Genomic DNA, 22,136 nt, shown 5'->3' with positions numbered 1-22,136 from the left:
ACTTCAGTGAAGAGGTATCCCAGGAGAAATAACACTGAGCTTTAATCAAGTGGAGAGGAAAGAGCTGAGACATCTTGCGAAGCCCACTGCAGTACTGGCTTACTAGAAATGTGGTGTGGCCTTCATGGCTTAGACAAGGATTCTGGAGGCTTATGTAGTTCCAAAGGAGGCCCATTTGGAAGCTCACTATTGCCTTTAATTATTCCTCTACAATAGTCTCAAAAATTCTGCATGTTGAACCAGAAAGGAGGTGGAAGTGAGAACCCTTGGCTGTGTCAGCTGCTGCTGATTCAGATACATAACTTTTTTCCTTCTTTAGTTCCACATCCCTTAACTGAGAGGAGCACTTCTTCCAAAGTACCCCAGGCTGACAGAAGGAGATGAATGGCACTGCCCATTACTTTTTAATAATGTTCTAACCGCCAACAAGAATCTTAGTTAAAATAGCAAATCTATAAAATTGTCCAGACTTGGGTTTGGTGGGGACTTTGGTGGATTAATTCAAGTGAAAAAGAAGACAGTGATACTGATTATTCATAATATTATTTTGATCTGGATCAGATGCTTAGTTATTACCCCCATCAAAGTACTGACAGAGCCCTTTTGTTGTAGGGTGGTAAATTTGAGAAAATTCAGCTAAATTTTTATTTAATGATCTTAATTCCTATACTATAACTCAATTACTTCTTTTTTTTCCTCAACTATTCCTTAGCTATTGAGCTATGATGGCAACAGAATATAGAATTCACATAAAATGCTATAGCATGAAATGAGAAAATCATAGGAAGACCCAAACTCAGAGTACTCTGAGACACTAACTAGATTGAAATTGGAAACAGGCCTTGGTTGTATCCTTCATTTTGTGCCAAACTTAAATAGGGTAAACTATGTTATAAACATAAAAATCATACATGAATGATTAGTACTCAGATGGTTAAAACCAGAGTTTGTATGATTCAAAACTATACTATAAATAAAAGGAATCTTCATGTTGTATGCAAGAACGTTGTGATTGCTGGACCCTCATTTGTAGGGGTTATAAGGTCACAAGATATGTATCTTACCCCTAGTATTCTAGCTGCCATATGATATGTCTGTGTGTTGGGAGGGTGGTGGGAGAGTATTATAAAATAAGGCATGAAAAGTTCAATGTAAGTAGTTTTAACCTGAGTTTTCTGGAAGTTGCTGAAGAAAATTCAACTTGAATAAAAAATGTAAACCTCTGAAATTTAAGTTTGTTCATTGTTATTGCTTGAGGGTGTCCTTATTATATCTGGCTAAGCTTAAAATAACTATGAGAGGAAAGGAAGTAGGAGTGTACTTTTGATCTTAATATAAGAAGGAAAAAAAAGAAGAAGAAAAAAAGTCCATGTTCCTAAACTGCCCATAATAGGCAAAATATCATTAGTGTTTTCTGGAAGATAATCTTACTAAGTTATTTGTCTGAGTTTTCCTGATTGATTTTTAGCTGCTATTTCTTATTTTATATTTCATGTGATACCTCCGTTCTGACAATAAATTACCCTAGAGCACATTCCTCAAACCATACAGATATGAGTGTGGCCACGATTAGTATGGCTATGTTACATAAGAACAGTTGATTTAATCATGTCATGATGTAACATTTACTATCTGATCTTTTGCTAAAAATATGTCCTTATGGACATCCATAATATATGATAATCACTATTAAGTATAGCATAAGAATTTATATTTTGACAAGTGTGGATTTTAAAAGGAACTTGTCAATTCTATAGCATGGAAAATTCTCAAGCCATATGTTAGGGATGAGATTTCATGTTAAGTTGAGGGACATTTTCATCCAGTAGAGCACCACAAGTGATCTGTTATTCAAGGCTTGATTAAATAATGCTTTCATACATTAAACATTAAATGTATTATGAGAGATGTAGAAATAAGTAAGATACTTTATCTACAGTCAAGGAGTTCACAATCTTGTGGGTGTGATGAGTGCTACAGTGAAAATTGATGATAGGGATGATGATGATGATAATGATGAAGAGGAAGAGGGAAAGATAGAAAGAGAAGAAGATCTAGCAGGCAATAACTATATACCAATCACTGAACTAAATACTTCACATGCATTATTTAACTTTTTCCATCTAATTCTCAGATGAGAGAGACTCTAATCATTTTCTTTTTAGAGTTGAGGAAACTGAGGTTCCAAAGATTAAATACATTGCTTAGGGTTATAAAATTGGCAATATGATTTCATAGTTTAGATTTAAATTCATGCTATATAATGCTTCTGTCTTTCTCAAGATACAGATTAAGAGAATAGAGACGATGGGGTTGGACCCCTTAAGCAGTTATGCCTAGTTGTCAACAGATTTGGGTGGTCTAGTTTCTATTTTTAAATTCTCTCACTGTCTTACCTAATATGTGCTTGTTGGTCCATTACAAAATCTTTCCATACCCTTTACATAATAATGATTTTTTAAAATTTCATTCAGTATACACAGAGCATTGGAGAAAATTGAGTTAAAATTAGAAAAGAAAAAAAATTGATGCATATTTTTGGCAGTTGTCCTATTTGCTTCAGTTTGATAAGGTAAAAGTTGTTACTCGTGCATTGGCCCTTAACTGAAAGGCTTTATTCAGTTACTGTGCTCTCTAAATTTTCATAAGAGCTGTAGTTTTGGACCCACCATGTGCTAAAATTTATTAAGCCAAAAACAGGACTCTTGGTGTTGAAAGCTGTATTGGGACAGCCAAGCAGGTCCTTGTACGTCCTAGTCATGCCAATAAATCCAGCCAGAAAATTCTTTTTAATAGTTGCATGAGTAACTGGTATTTTAAGAAGACACCCACACAGAAGGGAGAGGTACAGGGAGAAAATCAGATTTTCGAGGGCTCAATAGGGGAATTTGCTTTTTCTGTTAAGTTCCACCTGCAGTCTAAGCAAGAGGGCTAGTGCCGAGTCTGCAATAGCACGGCGTGCTTCCTTTATGTATTGTGTGGGATCTGATAAATTTTTCAGGATCCAGTCCAGCTGTGCTCTCATCACATTGATTTAATGGCCCTTAAGAGAAACCATAAAAGTGCTTTCTGGTTAGTGGGGCCCAGCTGTTTCTCGTGGTATTGCATAAGACAGCAAGCTGAGTTAGCTATAGATTAATGATATTAAAAAGTCAACTTTTTCCATATCATTTTCTTTTCATTAAAAAAAGACTTAAACAAATATGTGATTTGTTAAGTTAGCTTATTGAACTCAAAGGGAAAGGACCCAAAGAGATGATCTGATTTGATCTGAAAAGTTAATCAAGGCCCCCAAATAAACACTGAGTCATATTAACATATCTAGTATGTGTATGAATATGTGTGTGTGTGTGTGTGTGTGTGTGTGTGTGTGTGTGTGTGTGTTCCCAAAGGGTGATGTGAACGCTGATGGCTGGAAGGAGGGCTCTGTTTTCATTACCAGGCAACAGTGCAAAAAGGCAACAAAATTATTTGAGGATTATCAGGCTCTCTGATGAGGTTAAGAGCACTGAAAGTCAGTATGAAATGAATAGCTGTGTAGATTTACAGTGTCATTCATGTCATTGGAACGTTTTGGTTTTCTGCAAGCAGAAGGGTGATTGCAATACCAGGCAATCTGTTAAGTATTAAGCCTGGGTATGAAACAGACTGTACTGAAAATGTTTCTGCTCCGAAGCAGACATGAGGCACTTAGAGCTTTTGCACTTCAGATACTTTCAGGCAACAGAGTACTCAGAAGTAGAGTAAAATGTTTTTTCATCCCTCTTTAAGCAATAAAATATATGGGGTTTGGAAGAGCTAGAAAAGTATTCATTCTAAAATCATGAGTTTTAATATTTTACTAGATTACAGTTCCTAAATTCAGGGAGTATAGCATGGATTCACTGAAATTAGAAGTCATCATAGAAACAAACGGCTGGAGAACTACAATTATTATTTGACTAATATTTGGTGGTCATCTGTGATCTCAGTAACCTCTTTTTAAATAAGGCCACATGGAAGAGATTCACTGGATTGTAGGATTACAGAACATGAAAGACCCTGCAAGAAAAACTGTTGCAAATTTGAAATACCTGTAATTTAGATAGGAAAAAATTACCTTTATATTATCAGTTAAAAAAAAAAAGGTTTTGCTAGGCAAAAGAAAATATTTTTAGAAAGAGCTCTTCAAACAATTTAGAAGTGTCCATTTAAATATAGTTTGATAAGATGCAAACTATTATATATAGAATGGATAAACAATAAGGTCATACTGTATAGCATAGGGAACTATATTCAATATCCTGTATAAACCATAATGGAAAAGAATATATATATATTATATATGTCAAGCTCTATATTTTATATATATATCATATATATATATATATATATAACTGAATCATGGTTTTACAGCAGACACTGACATAACATTGTAAAACAACTATACTTCAATAAAATAAATTAAAAAATAAATATAGAGCTTGATATATATTCTTATCTACCCATTAATGTGGTTCCCTGTAATAACACTTTAATAGTTTATTTCAAATTCCAATTAATTTTAAAACAACTAAAAGTTATATATTTCAAATGTAAGGATTTTTTGCTCCACAAATATAAACACCAAAGACAGTTCTGTGTTTTTTAAAGGTTGTTCAGGGATTAAGTTAGTTGTTTCAAAACATACCTGCTCTATGTCGATGGAATATCTAATTATAGATGGAGAGAAAGTAGCATATTTGTATAAAACTAGGTATGATTTAAGGTCATATATATCTATCAATGATTTTCCTCTGGAGCAATTGAACAAGAGTTCTCAACAGTCACCTACACACAGAACTAGAGCAAGAGAGATGCTATTACTAGGGGTGTTTTAAGGTCAGTATTTCAGTAGCTGCTGTTTTTGATTAAGTATCATGTAGACCAGTTCCTCTCTACTGAATAACATTAGCTCGAAAAATCAAAGGCTTGGTGGCCTAAATAGACAACAATAACCAATATTTTAACTCTGCCAGATACTTCTGTGGGAAGCACTAAGCCATGTCAATATTTGCCATTGTTACAATTCCAGCCAATACTCTAAATGCAGAGTCGCGTTGCTTGGTCATGATGTGGGAGTGGTGAGAATGTGACATCCCTCTGTTCTATTAATTGCCAACAGTCAAGTTTTTCTTTTGCCACCAGGAGCAGTGCAGCTTGGGGTCTCTGTAGTTCTCTGTGGTTTGCATTTGGTCCTGAATTCAGAGCCCAGGATAAGAAAGTTGTTGGCAACCACCAGAATGCAGTCAGAAAATTGCCAGGCTGTTGTAATACAAGCTTCTATTTTACTTCAGAGTGAAAATTTAATGTTCCTTGAGAGTCTGTTACAGAGGAATTCATTATGGTTATCTTATGAATGATGGGTTCTGAAAAATAATGTTTGTGTTACATATTTTTGTGACTATTTCAGAAAATGCATTATAAGAGGCAAACAGCCAGCAGCACGGATCATGCTTAAGACTAAGTTAAAAGTAAAACTGGTTCAGCACAAACTGAGTTTTTGTTTATTTCTTTAGGTCAAAGGTAAAAGGCTGCATAATGTAGAGCATTCACTTTTGGGAAGGGTGCCTGGTCAGGCACCATTCTATAAGGGTTTTTCCTTTCTTTTGCCCACTTTGGGCAATGGGATCATTTTGAAATTTTTCTAATGAGTATTGCATTATGTGCTGATTTTAAAAACCTGGAATAATAAAGAAAATCAAAAGAAGGAAGAAAAGTGTCAATTTGACCACACACATGCAAGTATTGTTACCATGTTTACGTTGTCTCCTTCCAATAAAGTCCTTTTGTATATAGGCTTTAAAAACATGATCATGATGATATCAGATCAATACAAAAACATATGATCATTATTAGTATCAGATTAATTTTTCATTTAGGACTAAGTTGCAAGCATTTTTCATGTGTAAAAGAGAGGTTTCCAGATTCTAACATTAATACCCAAGTATTAATAGCCCAGAATCTCACATTTTTCAATTAGCAGGAAATCTTTGAGCATGCTCCGTTCCCCAGGTAGTTCTGGGGTCCAGGAGGAATGCGCTTATGTTCTCACATGCATCATAGTTGTCGATTGTCACATTAATGCTCTATCCACTCTAGGCTGCTACCCAACTTTTGCTTTCTCTTATCACCTTATACTCAGCATTTCCAGCCTGCATTAATTCTGTCCTAACTGCCACACCTCAAGAAAGAACATATGCTAAATTTCTCAAATAAGAAATACCAGACAATTAACAGGTAATAAAAGTTGTCAGAATTTAAGTGTTACCAGAAAATGCAATGTAAGGAGGAAAGAAAAACTTGCAATATTTAAAAGACTACTTAATATTTTACTGAGGAAAAGAATCCAGAATTTCTTAATTATATGCTTGTTGTTGAGCATTTAGGTTTTCAATTTTTTGCTTTTAAAAATAATTCTGTTTGTGTGGTGTAAAACTTTTATAATTCTATTTTACATATCATCTCTGTGCAGAAAATATTCTTAGCTCTTGAGATCTATCAGGACATTTTGTGGGAATGAAGTCCTAGAGGAAGAATTTCTAGTTTCACTTACTTTATTTGTTAGCAATACTTTGTGTTTTCTATTTACACTTGTGTCAATTTGATAAATTATATTTTTCTAGGAACTTGATCCTTTTATATGTTTTAAAATTTACTGCCATAATCTGTTTGTAGTATTCTATTACCTGTTTCTTACCTGTAGTTATCATTTTTCACTTTTTGTGTTCAATATTGTGTGTGTATGTACCTTTTAAAATTTTAAATCAGTTTTCCCAGAGTTTTATTAATTTTTCTATGAAAATTTATGGTTTTATTTTTATATTTTATTAATTTCTTCTCTTATCTTCAGTATTTCCTTCTACTACTTTAATTTTTTTTCAATTTTAAACTTCCATATTTAAATGCTTAGCTAATTTTCAGCCCCCATACACTTTTCCTGAGCACTGCTTTAGCTGCACCCAAATGTTTTCATTTGTAGTGTTTCTTAAAACATTTTATTTATTAAATAAAATATTATGTAGCTCCAAATATTTTTAATTTTTTACTGAAATGCAGATGTGCTAGCTGTAGCTACAGCAGCTATCTTATAAGCAAAAGAATAGTAGAGACATGGTTAGCCTTAGAACAGTACTTAGTAGCTGCCTACCTCTTGTTTTCTTGTTATGGGAGAAAAATAATCTATTTTAAGTCACTGTACATGGGTTTTAAATGGAGCCAAATACAACAAAATTGATATCTTTTCTTCCCTCCTATTGTAATTTCTATTAGGTGGTAACCTCACCTACTTTTCTCCCTCTATTGTTTTTGAAACTACATTTATTTTTGATTCTTCATTTGTTATTCTTAAAGTTTTAGGAAACAATTTGTTTAAATATAGGTTAAAAATATTGCTATCTCCACATTTCTATGTATATAATAAACTTGGGATGTTTTAGTGTCTGTTACCCTCATTATTCTTTCTCATCTCCCAAATATGTGATTTTTTTTTTTAAACAATTGCCTTTTTGGGTTTTTTTGGCTGCATTGGGTCTTCGTTGCTGTGCGCGGGCTTTCTCCAGTTGTGGCAAGTGGGGGCTACTCTTCATTGTGGTATGTGGGCTTCTAGCAGTGGCATTGGTGGTTCAGTGGTAGAATTCTTGCCTGCTGTCTTATTTTTAATCTATCTATAGTGACTGTTATTGTTGCATTTATTGGTCAAATCATGGTTAGATTTGCCAATATTTTTACAAATTTCTTTTTGTAATCTTTCTTCTGGTTTTAATTTCTTGTTACTAGAATTCATCCTACAGTACAGCGAGGTCTGCAAAATTTAATTTTCTTTTAGCCTTTGTTTTCCTGATAATATATTGATTTAAGCTTCACAGTTGAATGAGTTTAGCTTTCTGTAGAATTCTAAGTTAATACTTATATTCCCTCAGCACTTTAAAGATGTTATTGCATTGTCTGTGGCTTCCATTGTGGTTCTCAACAGTCTGCTCTCATCTAAGTGTTCCTTTGTGTGCCTTTTCTCTCTGACTGCTTTTATGATATCCTCTTTGTCTTTGATTTTCATTCTTCTGTTTCTTGTCCTGGCCGTGTTTGCAGCAACACTCTGACGAACTCTGTACCTCAGGCTTCTGGTTCCAACAATGGCAGCGTCTGCTGTCTAGCAGCCTCAGGAGCCAATCTCTAGCAGTAAGAGTAGCAGGCAACAATTGTAGCATGGATTTGGCAGCACCAACAGTAGGAATGTGGGCTCCCAGATATTTAAGTGTCCTTAGCAGTATGAGCTGTTGGATTCTTTGCAATATGGTTGTATCTTAGTGGTACCAGCAGAAACAGAAACAGAAACACCTAGATAACACTACCTTCCCTTTTGTTCCTCTAACTTTCAAACACATTGTAAACAATTTTCTATATTATATACTTCTGTTTGAAATAGTTTTGTTTCTGTTTTCCCAAATAGATACTAATTAATACACTCTAGATGAGAACACAGTAGATTATATTAATGTGGGAAGATTATACATCCCTGTCCCATTGAAATCAGTATTAGCCATGTGACTTGCTTCAGCCAGTGAAATGGGAGCAGAAGTGACATGTGCAATAGCTTAGTGGAAACTTTGAGTCATTATATGTTTTTACACTATTTTCTTTTCCCTTTGTGACAAGACCAACAATGCCCCATGGAAGAAATGCCCAACAATTTAGATTTTGGAGTGCACACATGAACCTGAGGCACAGTAAACCCATAATGGACATGTTACATGAGCAAGAAATACACCTTTGTTGTTGTAAGATACTAAGTTTTTTAGTCATTTGTTACTGCAGTATAATTTAGCTTAAGATGATGGATACAGTTTGGGTTTATTTTTATTTATTATGTTGAGAATCATTTTATTAAAATTCTGTCACTAACTCTTCGGATACTGCCTTCCTCTACTCTCAAGCCTCTCTTTCTAGAACTGAAATTTAAAATTTGTTGACTTTTCAGTAATGTGTTAATTTCCACATATTTGTCAATTTTCTAATTTGTCTTCTACTGTTGAGTTCTAGTTTTATTCCACCGTGCTTGGAAAAGATATTTGGTATAATATCAATCTTCAATTTGTTAAGACTTCTTTTGTGACCTAATATGTGATCTATCCTGGAAAATATTCCATGTGTGCTTGAGAAGAATGTTTATTCTGTTTGTGGAATGTTCTATATATATCTATTAGGTACATTTGATATATAGTGTTGTTCAAGTTCTCTGATTCCTTATTGATTTTCTGCCTTTATGTTCTATCCACTATTGAAAGTGGAGTATTAAAAAGTTGCTATTGCTATTGTATTGCTGTTTATTTCTCCCTTTAGTTCTGTAAATGTTTGCTTTCTATTTTAGGTGCTCTGATGTAGGGTGCATATATATGTATAGTTGTTACATCTTTCTGATGAATTGATCAGTTTATCACTATATAATGTCCTACTGTGTTCCTAGTCACAGTTTTTCACTTAAATCATTTTTTTATATAAGTATAGTCAGCCCTGCTCTTTATTAGTTACCATTTTCATGGACTATCCTTTTCTATCCCTTCACTTTCAGCCTTTTTGTGTCTTTAAATCTAAAGTGAATCCCTTGTAGACAGGATATGTTGAGTTTTGCCCTTTTGTCCATCCAGCCACTCTATGTTTTTTGATTTTAAGGGAAGTTTAATCTATTTGTGTTTAAAGTAATTATTGATAGAAGAGTGCTTACTTTTGCCATCTTCTTAAATTTTTTCTGTCTTGTAGTTCTTTTATTCCCCTTTTCTTTTCTCTCTATTTTTTCATTTATTCATTGATTTTTTTTGTAATGATATGCTTTGATTACTTTCCTTTTTTCTTTTGTGTATCTTCTAAAGGTATTTTCCTTATGGTTACCATGGGATTTACATAAAACATGTTATAGCTATAACAGCCTATTTTAAGCAGATAACTATTTAACTTGCATACAAAAACTCTTGACTTTTATACCCCCTCACACACTTTATGTTATTAATATCACAATTTACATCTTTTGTATTCATTAACAAATATTTGTAGCTATAGTTGTATTAATCTTTTGGTTTAATTTTTACACTAAAAATAAATTGATTTACATACCACCATTACAGAATTACAGTATTCTTTGTCTATATATTTACTTTTATATGTGCTTTATACTTTCATTTTTTTTCATATTACTCATTAGTGTCCTTTAATTTCAACATGGAGAACTACCTTTAGCATTTCTTGTAAGGCAAGTCTAGTGGTCTAGTGGTGATGAACTTCCTCAGATTTGTTTGTCTGGAAAAGTATTTATCTCTCCATTTTTGAAGGGCAGTTTTGTTGGATATAATATTCTTGGTTGGAATTTTTTTTTTTTTTTTGGCTTTCAGCACTTTGAATATATCATCCCATTTTCTTCTGTGAAATTTCTTCTGTAAAATCCACTGAAGATCTCATGGGGGTTCCCTTCTATGTGAAGAGTCACTTTTCTCTTGCTGCTTTCAAGATTCTCTCTTTGCATTTGCCTTTTGACAATTTGATTATGTCCTAATGTCAGTTTCTTTGAGTTCATCCTATTTGAGAAGATTTTAGCCATTATTTATTTAAATAATCTTTCTGTCCCATTCTCTGTCTCTGTCTCTGTCTCTGTCTCTCTCTCTCTCTCTCCCTCTTCTCCTTCTGGGACTCCCATAATGAGGTCATTATTTTACTTGATGGCTTCCATAAGTTCCATAGGCTTTCTTCACTCTTTTTCATTCTTTTTTCTTTTTGTTCTCTGTCTGAATAATTTCAAATGAACTGTATTTGAGGTAGCTGATTTTTTTTCTTCTGCTTAAACTAACCTACTGTTGAAATTATTGAATTTTACAGTTCAGTTATTGCATTCTTTAGCTCTAGAATGTCTGTTTGATTCTGTTGATATTCTCATTTTGTTCATATTCTCATTTCCTGATTTCATTTAGTTGTCTATGTTCTCTTGTGTCTCACTGAGCTTCTTTAAGACAATTATTTTGGATTCTCTGTTTGGTCATTCATAGATTCCCATTGCTTCAGAGTCAATTAGTGAAGATTTATTTTGTTATTTTGCTTTGTTTTTATGTTTTTTGGTTGTATCATATTTCCCAGATTCTTCATGTTCCTTGTAACTTTGCATTGGAGTCTGCACATATAAGGAAACAGCCACCTTTCCCTCATCTTTAAGGGCTGGCTTCGATAGATAAAGACCTTCACCACTCAGCCTATCTAGACATTCTGGGAGCCTCTCAAACCTTATCTGTGGATGCTCACACTTCACTCCTTTCCTTCACTCACAGGGGAAATATTTAGAGTTGTGCATCTTCTTGAAATCTCACAGAGCTCTGCTGGCAGGAGTAAGCTGTCCTCCCCTTTTCTTTGCTCTTAGCTCCTCCAGACATCTGGACTTGCCAGTTCTGTCAGTGCTCTGTGTGAAGTAAGACAGAAACCGGTCCTTAGCCAGTTGACTAAAAAGCCTAGGATACTGAATGCACACTTCATTCTCTCTTTCCCTCCAGGGCAAAACTGTGGGCCAAATTGATCTCTCTTGGTATGAGCTGTACAGGCTGTGGGAGAGGTTGGCACAGGTAAAGTGAAATTGCTTTTTTTACCCATTTCAATTCAGCTGTTCTTGGTTTGTACTCATCTGGGGAACAGCAACTTCTTAACTGGAATCTGTTTCTCACATAAAGGTATTTGATCCATATACTGTTGTTAAATCAGTGTTTCTGTGAGGTATGTAGACTGGGACATCCTATTCTGTCATTTTGTCGATGTCACCTCTCACATTCCTCTTGGAATTCCTCCTCTCTACCTTCTAACCCTGTGAATTTGATCTTTATCCAGGCATTTTTACCTGGAATCAGTAATTTTTCAAAATAAACATTGGCTCAATTATCTAGTTTTATTTAGTTGCTCTACTTTGGTAGAAATTACTCACATGTTAAAACCATATTTTAAGCAGTCCCTCAAAATGCTAAATATACAGTTTTATCATTTAAATTATTAACTTTTAAATACTGGCTGAGTACATTGTTGGTATTATGGTAGAAGATTAAATATGTTTTATTCTTTAAAGAATGCAATTTTAAGAAATTTCATAAATATCAGAACTGTTCACTAACTGATTTAAATAAGCGGTTCTCAAACTCAAGGACTCATGAGTGCTAAGAATGTAGTTATATTTCCCTGAAGAATCCACAGACCCCAGTTTGAGGAACACTGGGCTTATTTGTTGATTTCCATTAAAGTCTTCTCGTTAAAATATTTCATAAAATGTTATACATCTGGACTTGGCTAAATTTTCCTATTTTAGCACTTTAAGACAGATATTGTTAGGGATAATTATGTTTTTGTTCAACTTAATGGTAATTGTATGCAAATTTTAGAATTTGCCACAGGCTTACTATTTGCGGTAAACTTGTGGGAATAGTTATTTTTCCCTTTTTTGTGTGTGGAAAACTGTCAGTATCAGGAATCACTGTCTGCCTCAAAATTGCAGCTGTGGTTGTCTTCTCAGATTACTAGCAAATTAAAACAGAGTTTGTAGCAAACTTGAAAATTATTATACAGAAAAGACTTGTTACTAAGAAACACAGTTAATGAATAAAGACAGAGGAAAAAGAGTAAAAACGAAAAAAAAAAGAAGAATGATCAGGAAAATTTAAAATTAAGTAACTAGTCTTATCCTTTAAAAACAGAAAAAAAGAAGGTTCTTTTCAAGGATGGAATTTTGTTCACTCTCTCCTCCTTAAAAATTTAATCTCTTTGTAGATAATTGTTTATTTCTACATATGGATAAAGTTTGAAGAAAAATTTTAAGCCAAATACAAGTGTGTATATAATATGTCTCTAATATATCAGTTTACAATGAACAGACATTAATAGCTCATAAAATTGAAATGCAGTCTAAAGTACTATTCTAGTATACTGTAATAGAAGCCATCACTCTACTTCAATTAAGTGAGATGATACATAAGAAAATAAATCAATATAGATGAATAATAGCAAATTTTATAATATTGATTCTCACAACATTCTCAAATATGAATGTCTATGTGTTCTTATCAAGAGCTGGATTTCAGTTTTTGAAATTTATTAAATGTTTGAATGATATCTACTCTCTTTCTTTGTATTCCTTTTTTAAATATGGAAATTAATTACTCTAGAAAACTGATTTTCTTTTTTTTTTCTTTTTTTGCGGTACGAGGGCCTCTCACTGTTATGGCCTCTCCCGTTGTGGAGCACAGGCCCCGGACGCGCAGGCTCAGTGGCCATGGCTCACGGGCCCAGCCGCTCCGCGGCATGTGGGATCTTCCCAGACTGGGGCACGGATCCATGTCCCCTGCATCAGCAGGCGGACTCTCAACCACTGCACCACCAGGGAAGCCCTGATTTTAATTCATATAAAAATTTTAAATGTGGGGTGAAGAGTCTATGACAAGCGACAAAACTTTCTAAAATAAAATTAAAGACAAAATAAAAGCATGTTAATATTCTGAGATTATTCATCATTAAATTAAAGTAGTTGTCATTTTATGTTCAGACTTAACAGTTAATTTAATTATTTAAAGAAGCTACTTTTGCTAGTGCTTATCAAAAAATAAGCATTTCTCTCTTCAGTATTACATGCTGAGTCTTCTTAATCTTCGTCCCTTGACCATGCTCTCTCAGGATTTGGCTTGGTTAATTTTAATCAGTCTCCTTCCCACTGTCAATACTTCCAACACAAAAATTTTCCTCATCATGTCAAACTGACTTTTTTTTTTTTTTTTCTGCTCTCCCAAATTGTGACTCCAGGCTTTTATTTTTCTTAATTTTTTTTTATTGGACTAAAATTGCTTTACAATGTTGTGTTAGTTTCTGCTGTACAATGAAGTGAATCAGCTATATGTATACCTATATCCCCTCCCTCTTTGACCTCCCTCCCACCCCACCCCCCATCCTGCCCATCTAGGTCATAACAGAGCACTGAGCTGAACTCCCTGTGTATACAGCAGGTTCCCACTAGCTATCTAGTTTACACATGGTAGTGTATTTATGTCAAACCTAACCTCCCAATTTATCCCAGCCTCTCCTTCCCCCACTGTGTCCACATGTCCCTTCTCTATGTCTACATCTCTATTTCTGCCCTACAAATAGGTTCATCTGTACCGTTCTTCTAGATTTCACATATATGCATTAATATACGGTATTTGTTTTTCTATTTCTGACTTCACTCTGTTTGACAGACCCTAGGTCCATCCACGTCTCTACAAATGACCGAATTTCATTCCTTTTTATGGCTGAGTAATATTCCATTGTGTGTATATATATATATATATATATATATATATATATATATATATATCACTTCTTCTTTATCCTATTATCTATTGTTGGACATTTAGGTTGTTTCCATGTCCTGGCTATTGTAAATAGTGCTGCAATGAATATTGTGGTACATGTGTCCTTATGAATTATGGTTTTCTCAGAGTATATGCCCAGTGGTGGGATTGCTGGGTCATATGGTAGTTCTATTTTTAGTTTTTTAAGGAACCTCTATACTGTTCTCCATAGTGGAGAACACTATGTTCTCCATAGTGGAGAACACTACATTCCCACCAACAGTGCAGAAGGGTTCCATTTTCTCCACACCCTCTCCAGCATTTATTGTTTGTAGATTTTTTGATGATGGCATTCTGAAAGGTGTGAGGTGATACCTCATTGTAGTTTTGATTTGCATTTCTCTAATAATTAGTGATGTTGAGCATCTTTTCATGTGCCTCTTGGCCATCTGTATGTCTTCTTTGGTGAAATGTCTATATAGGTCTTCTGCCCATTTTTTAATTGGGTTGTTTGTTTTTTTGATATTGAGCTCCATGAACTGTTTGTATATTTTGGAGATTAATCCTTTGTCTGTTGCTTCATTTGGAAATATTTTCTCCCATTCTGAGGGTTGTCTTTTTGTCTTGTTTATGGTTTCCTTTGCTGTGCAAAAGCTTTTAAGTTTCATTAGGTCCCATTTTTTTATTTTTGTTTTTATTTCCGTTACTCTAGGAGGTGGGTCAAAAAAGATCTTGCTGTGGTTTATGTCAAAGAGTGTTCTCCACATGTTTTCCTCTCAGAGTTTTATAGTGTTCAGTCTTACATTTAGGTCTTTAATCCATTTTTAGTTTACTTTTATGTATGGTGTTAGGGAGTGTTCTAATTTTGTTCTTTTACATGTAACTGTCCAGTTTTCCCAGCATCTCTTACAGAAGAGGCAGTCTTTTCTCCATTGTATGTTCTTACCTCCTTTGTCATAAATTAGTTGCCCATATGTACGTGGGTTTATCTCTGGGCTTTCTATCCTGTTCCATTGATCTATATTTCTGCTTTTGTGCCAGTACCATACTGTCTTGATTACTGTAGCTTTGTAGTATAGTTTGAAGTTGGGAAGCCTGTTAACTCCAGCTCCATTTTTCTTTCTCAAGACTGCTTTGGCTATTCGGGGTCTTTTGTGTTTCCATATAAATTGTGAAATTTTTTGTTCTAATTCTGTGAAGAATGCCATTGGTAGTTTGATAGGGATTGCACGAATCTGTAGATTGCTTAAGTAGTATAGTCATTTTCACAATATTGATTCTTGCAATCCAAGAACATGGTATATTTCTCCATCTGTTTATGTCATCTTTGATTTCCTTCATCAGTGATTTATAGTTTACTGAGTACAAATCTTTTGCCTCCTTAGGTAGGTTTATTCCTAAATATTTTATTCCTTTTGTTGCGATAGTAAATGGGATTTTTTCCTTAATTTCTCTTTCTGATTTTTCATTGTTAGTATATAGGAATGCCAGAGATTTCTGTGCATTATTTTTGTATCCTGCAACCTTACCAAATTCATTGATTAGTTCTAGTAGTTTTCTGGTGGCATCTTTAGGATTTTCTATGTATAGTATCATGTCATCTGCAAACAGTGACAGTTTTACCTCTTCTTTTCCATTTTGTATTCCTTTTATTTCTTTTTATTCTCTGATTACCATGGCTAGAACTTCCAAAACTATGTTGAATAAGAGTGATGAGAGTGGACATCCTTGTCTTGTTCCTGATCTTAGTGGAAATGCTTTCAGTTTTTTACCATTGTGTATGATGTTTGCTGTGGGTTTGTCATATGTGGCCTTTATTATGTTGAGGTAGGTTCCCTCCACGCCCATTTTCTGGAGAGTTTTTATCATAAATTGGTGTTGAATTTTGTCAAAAGCTTTTTCTGCATCTATTGAGATGATCATAAGGTTTTTATTCCTTAATTGTTTAATATGTTGTATCATATTGATTGATTTGTGTATACTGAAGAATCCTTGCATTCCAGAGATAAATCCCACTTGACCATGGTGTATGATCCTTTTTATGTATTGTTAGATTCTGTTTGCTAATATTTTGTTCAGGATTTTTGCATCTATGTTCATCAGTGATACTGGTCTGTAATTTTCTTTTTTTGTGATATTTTTGTCTGGTTTTGGTATCAGGGTGATGGTAGGTTCATAGAACGAATTTGGGAGTGTTCCTCCCTCTGCAATTTTCTGGAAGAGTTTGAGAAGGATCGGTGTTAGCTCTTCTCTAAATGTTTGATAGAATTCACCTGTGAAACCATCTGGTTCTAGACTTTTGTTTGTTGGAAGATTTTAAATTACAGTTTCAATTTTATTACTTGTGATAAGTCTGTTTATATTTTCTAATTCTTCCTGGTTCACTCTTGGAAAATTGTACCTTTCTAGGAATTTTCCATTTCTTAGTTTTTGTCCATTTTTTTGGCATACAGTTGTTTGTAGTAGTCTCTATAATCCTTTGTATTTCTGCGGTGTCAGTTGTGGTTTCTCCTTTTTCATTTCTAATTTTATTGAATTGCATCCTCTCCCTTTTTTTCTTGATGAGTCTGGCTAAAGGTTTATCAATTTTTTTATCTTCTTAAAGAAACATCTTTTAGTTTCATTGATCTTTGCTCTTGTTTTCTTCATTTCTATTTCATTTATTTCTGCTGTGATATTTATGATTTATTTTGTTCTACTGACTTTGGGTTTTCTTTGTTCTTTCTCTCATTGCATTAGGTGTAAGGTTAGATTGTTTGTTTGAGATTTTTCTTGTTTCCTGAGGTGAGATTTAATTGCTATAAACTTCCCTATTAGAACTGCTTTTGCTGCATCCCATAGGTTTGGGGTTGTCACGTTTTCATTGTCATTTGTTTCTATGTATTTTTTACTTCTTCTTTACTAATTCAGTGATCTTTTGTTTATTTAGTAGTGCATTGTTTAGCCTCCATATATTTGTGTTTTTTACAGGTTATTTTTCCTGTAATTGATTTCCAATCTCATACTGTTGTGGTCAGAAAAGATGCTTGATATGATTTCAATTTTCTTAAATTTACCGAGGCTTGATTTGTGACCCAAGATGTGATCTATCTTGGAGAATGTTCCATGTGCACTTGAGGAGAAATTGTTTTCTGCCACTTTCGAGTGGGATGTTCTATAACTATCAATTAAATCTATCTGGTATGTTGTGTCATTTAAAGCTTGTGTTTCCTTATTTATTTTCTGTTTGGATGATCTGTCCCTGGTGAAAGTGGGGTGTTAAAGTCCCCTACTATTACCGTGTTACTGTCGATTTCTCCTTTTATCATTGTTAGCATTTGCCTTATGTATGGGGTGCTCCTATGTTGGGTGCATAAATATTTATAATTGTTATATCTTCTTAGATTGATCCCTTGATCATTATGCAGTGTCCTTCCTTATCTCTTGTAACAGTCTTTATTTTAAAGTCTATTTTATCTGATATGAGTATTGCTACTACAGCTTTCTTTTGATTTCCATTTGCATGGAATATCTTTTTCTATCCCTTCACTTTCAGTCTGTATGTGTCCCTAGGTCTGAAGTGGGTCTCTTGTAGATAGCATATATATGGGTCTTGTTTTTGTAACCATTCAGCCAGTCTGTGTCTTTTGGTTGGAGCATTTAATCAATTTACATTCAAGGTTATTATCAATATGTATGTTCCTATTACCATTTTATTAATTGTTTTGGGTTTGTTTTTGTGGGTCTTCTTCTTGTCTTGTGTTTCCCGCCTAGAGACATTCCTTTAGCGTTTGTTGTAAAGCTGCTTTGGTGGTGCTGAATTCTCTTAGCTTTTGGTTGTCTGAAAAGCTTTTGAATTCTCCTTCAAATCTGAATGAGATCCTTGCTGGGTAGAGTAATCTTGGTTGTAGGTTTTACTCTTTCATCACTTAAATTATATCCTGCCACTCCCTTCTGGCTTGCAGCTTTTCTGCTGAAAAATCAGCTGATACCATTATGGGGATTCCTTTGTATGTTTTTTTTCTGCTTTTTGCTTGCTGCTTTTAATATTTTTTCTTTGAATTTAATTTTTGTTAGTTTGATTAATATTTGTCTTTGTGTGTTTCTCCTAAGGTTTATCCTATATGGGAACTCTTTGTGCTTCCTGGACTTGGGTGACTATTTCCTTTCCCATGTTAGGGAAGTTTTCCACTGTAATCTCTTCAAATATTTTCTCAGAGGCTTTCTTTTTCCTCTTCTTTTTCTGGCACCCCTATAATTTGAATGTTGGTGAATTTAGTTTTGTCCCAGAAGTCTCTGAGATCGTCTTCGATTCTTTTCATTCTTTTTTCTTTATTCTGCTCCTCAGCAGTTATTTCCATCATTCTGTCTTGCAGCTCACTTATTCCTTCTTCTGCCTCAGTTATTCTGTTACTGATTCTTTCTAGTGTATTATTTTTTTCACAAACCAAATTTTCCTAGATCTTTTGGTCACTTAAGATCACTGAAAAGTCATGGTGAGTTTTTGGAAAATAAATGGAAATCTGGTTTCTTCCTGGTGAATTGTCAATTATGATTGGCGTTCATATTTTCTTAAGATAAAATAGACAATTTGTTTGGTTCTTAAAAGACCAGAAGTTTGGGTTGGTTATGCACAAAAAATTAATTTTCCAAATGTGTAAAATGCACACAGTTTCTAAAATTCAGCAAATGATTTTCCAGGAAATCATGAAAAAATGCTTTTTCTTATAAATCCTGCATATGATAAATATTCAAAAGTATATTAAGTTGCTAACATTGGACTAATATGGGAGTGAAAAAATACATTTAGAAAAAAACTTTTCTGGGTAAATTTTGACACCCCAAAGTTTGTTGTATACTGCTTTTTAAAATAATAATTATGTGAATTAATTAATCATATATATATTTTAAGATTAATAATAATAACATACTTGCATAATATGAAATGTACAAAGTAATCTAGCTTTTTTAATTGTCTAAATATGTTAGTGTATTATAGAATAAATAAATAACATAATTTAAGAAGCCTCCTAGATCTCTGACCCAAACTTAAACAACCGAAATTTACTCCCTGATTTCTTTAAGGTTAATTTTAATGTTATGATTCTTTTTGCTAAATTTTTGAATGAAAACCTTAATAAAAACTTGCATGATGGGAAATTTTAATCTATGAGAATTTTAATAAATCTATCATTACTTGGATAAAAAGTCTGAAAATAATAGTAGTATCATAATAATTTGACATATCATGATGTTATTTAATTTAAAATTTGTGGGGTTTGCATTGAAAAAGAAATATAGAACTTATCTGAGAAATACTCTCTCAAATATACTGTAAATGCTGATAAAACACTATGGAAAAATATTTCACTTGGATTTGAAAGTATTAAATGCGTTGCCTGTCAGCAAATTTAAGCTATTTTTCATGGTTGGTGGAATGGACTGAGAGGATATTCTCTATTTTGATATTAAATATGCAGACAGTCTAATAACTTATGATAAAGAGATTCATAATGGATAACAACATGATTCCTCACCTTGACTCATATGCAAATCATATTAATAAAAAGTGGTTTGTATTAATTGTACAAAAAGATAATATTCATGGTATTATACTAGAGGACTGGATATCAAATTTTGATTTGGTTCAGAGAACAAATGTGGTGCCATTGAAAGTAAGCTAAGGGTGAGCTGATGTGTTGAGCTAGTAGATGTCATAAGTTTTGACTTCCATTGTAGACTGCACATTAATATATTCAAATGGAAAGTGAAAACCCACAATTAATCCTGCCCTGATGGTTGATTGATGAAAGTGAGAAATTTTAAATGCTGATATAAAATAGAGGAATAGGGGAGAGAGAGAAGAGAAAGGAAACATGAAAGAAATTGAGAGTATGTGAAAGATTTATAGACTTGATGCAACAAGTTTTCTTCTATTAAAATTTCTGTCAGATTTCAGGCATTATGAAAAGAGAAAGAAAACCTTTGGGTTGAACTATATAATTTATCTGCTGATAATTTACCATTTTTGACCTACAAATATAACATCTTCAGATGTTTCAACATAATATAAAACACCTAACTTGATCTGACTTTTAATGAGAGTTCAGTAGTAGACGCTTGCTTTTCCTCATATAATGCAATACTCAGTTATTTTTGCTCCTCTCATATTAGCATTCTACAATCCTGTAGAGATTCTAGGGTTTCAGAGTCCTGTTGAAAAAGGAATGGGAAAAGAGCTTTCTGCAGACAAGGACAAGAGAGTAAAAGAATCCCAGGATTCAACAAATTTTTATTGAACCTTTACAAATGGCAAAAGAAAACAGAGTAGACATCCTCAGGCAATGTGGCCATTAAGTAGAATGAAATGTCTTTGAAACCCCAGGTTTGTCTTTAAATATCATGTGATAGTTGCAGTCTACAATATGTCCAATAGTTTTTTTCTGCCCTCAAAGTCTTAGAGAAAAATAATTTCCATGAAAGTATATAAGTATATCCTGTGGTTTCTAATATCTCTAGATTGCCAGTTGGGTATCTACATGGTCAAGTTTGAAAGGCATGGGTTAACTCAGAAAATATGAGTGGAAAAAGAGCTTCTGAGAAGCACCGACATTGTGAGTTAGAGTAATTGGAAGATTCATGGAAGAAATAAAACTTAAGTTGTCTTTTTAAGGATGGGTAGAATTTAGCTACAGAAGGTAGAGAGGGAAGTTCAAATAAGAATAAGAAATCTTATTCAGATTCAGTAGGAATCTGTTTGTGATGTAAGGCAAAGACAGCTGAAGAGAAAAGAAGAATACACACTAATAAATGGAAAGATATCCAACGTTCCTGGATTAGAAGAACTAATATTGTGAAAATGTCCATACTACTTAAAGATATTTACAGATTCAATGTAATTTCTGTCAAAATTCCAATGACATTTTTCACAGAAATAGAAAAAGCTATCCTATAGTTTTTATGGAATCACAAAAGACCCTGAATAGCCAAAGCAATGTTAAGAAAGGAGAAAATGTTGGAGGCACCACACGTCCTAATTTCAAGCTATATTAAAAAACTATAGTAATCAAAACAGTATGGTACTGGCATAAAAACAGGCACATGGACCAGTGGAACAGAATAGAGATCCCAGAAATAAACCCACAAATATAAAGTTGATTAATTTTTGACAAGGAACCAAGAACACACAATTGGGAAAGGATAGTCTATTCAATAAATTTTGTTGGAAAAACTGGATATCCACATGCCAAAAAATCAAACTGGACCCTTACTTTTCACCACTCATAAAAATTAACTCAAAATGGATTAAAGACCTAATCTTTAAATATAGCTCCTAGAAGAAAACACAGAGGATAAGCTTCTTGACATTGGTCTTCTCAATAATTTTTTTGAATTTGACACCAAAAGCCCAGGAAACAAAAGTAAAATAGACAAGTGGGATTACATCAAACTAAAACACTTTTGCACAGCAATGAAAACAATCAACAGAGTAAAAAACTAACTTACAGAATCAGAGAAAATATTTGCAAACCACATATCTGAATCCAAAATATAGAAAGAACTAATACAACTCAATAGCAAAAAAAGCAAATAATTCAATTAAAAATGGGGGGAAAATTCAATGTAAAAATGGGGAAAAATAGACATTTTTTCCAAAGAAGACATCCAAATGGCTTATATGTATGTGAAAAGATGCTCAATATCACTAATTATCAGGGTTATGAAATCAGAACAAGAAGATGTCATCTCATACCTTTTAGGATGGCTATTATCAAAAAGAAAAGAGATAAATGTTGGTGAGAATTT

This window comes from Delphinus delphis, chromosome 14, assembly GCF_949987515.2.
Source record: "Delphinus delphis chromosome 14, mDelDel1.2, whole genome shotgun sequence".
NCBI classification, from domain to species: Eukaryota; Metazoa; Chordata; class Mammalia; order Artiodactyla; family Delphinidae; genus Delphinus; species Delphinus delphis.
The sequence above is the reverse complement of the archived record's forward strand: the minus strand, read 5'-3'. Positions refer to the sequence as shown.